Raw genomic sequence first — 528 nt, 5'->3', positions numbered from 1 at the left:
GGGGCTCAAACCAGTTCTTGATGCTGGCCCAGGAGGCTCTGAGACTCGCCAACAGGTGAGTCACTCTTGCCATCAGCCGAGAGAGAGAGGGGAGGGGGACTGGGATCCTGCTGGGTACTCTGAAAGTCCTTTTTAGGGGGTCCCTGCCTAGCCACTGGTCTGCAGCTGCCACAGCCTCTGTGCCAGCCCTGGAATGGGAGAAGGTCCAGCTGCTGGGTTGGCTTCCCTGCCCTACAGAGCTATCCTCAGTTGCCTTGGAGGGTGGAGTCGCATGTGATTTAGAAGCATCTTTGGGATGAGAGTTTAGCCCATGGGTGTCCAGTTGGAACAAGGAGCTTCTTCCCCCTCCACTCTCCCTCATCCCCAGTGCTCCTCTACCCTTGGGAGATGTGGGAGGCACGAGATCCCCTTCTCAAACCCTGCATTTCCCGAGAGGGTGCAATCCAACAACCCTGAACACAACAGTCAAGGCAGTGAACGGAGAAAGGTTTCCCACCTGAGTTTTCTCATGAGCCTCCCTCTGTGCTT

Source organism: Acanthisitta chloris, unplaced genomic scaffold (genome assembly GCF_000695815.1).
Source record: "Acanthisitta chloris isolate BGI_N310 unplaced genomic scaffold, ASM69581v1 scaffold5704, whole genome shotgun sequence".
In the NCBI taxonomy this organism is placed as follows: domain Eukaryota; kingdom Metazoa; phylum Chordata; class Aves; order Passeriformes; family Acanthisittidae; genus Acanthisitta; species Acanthisitta chloris.
The sequence above is the reverse complement of the archived record's forward strand: the minus strand, read 5'-3'. Positions refer to the sequence as shown.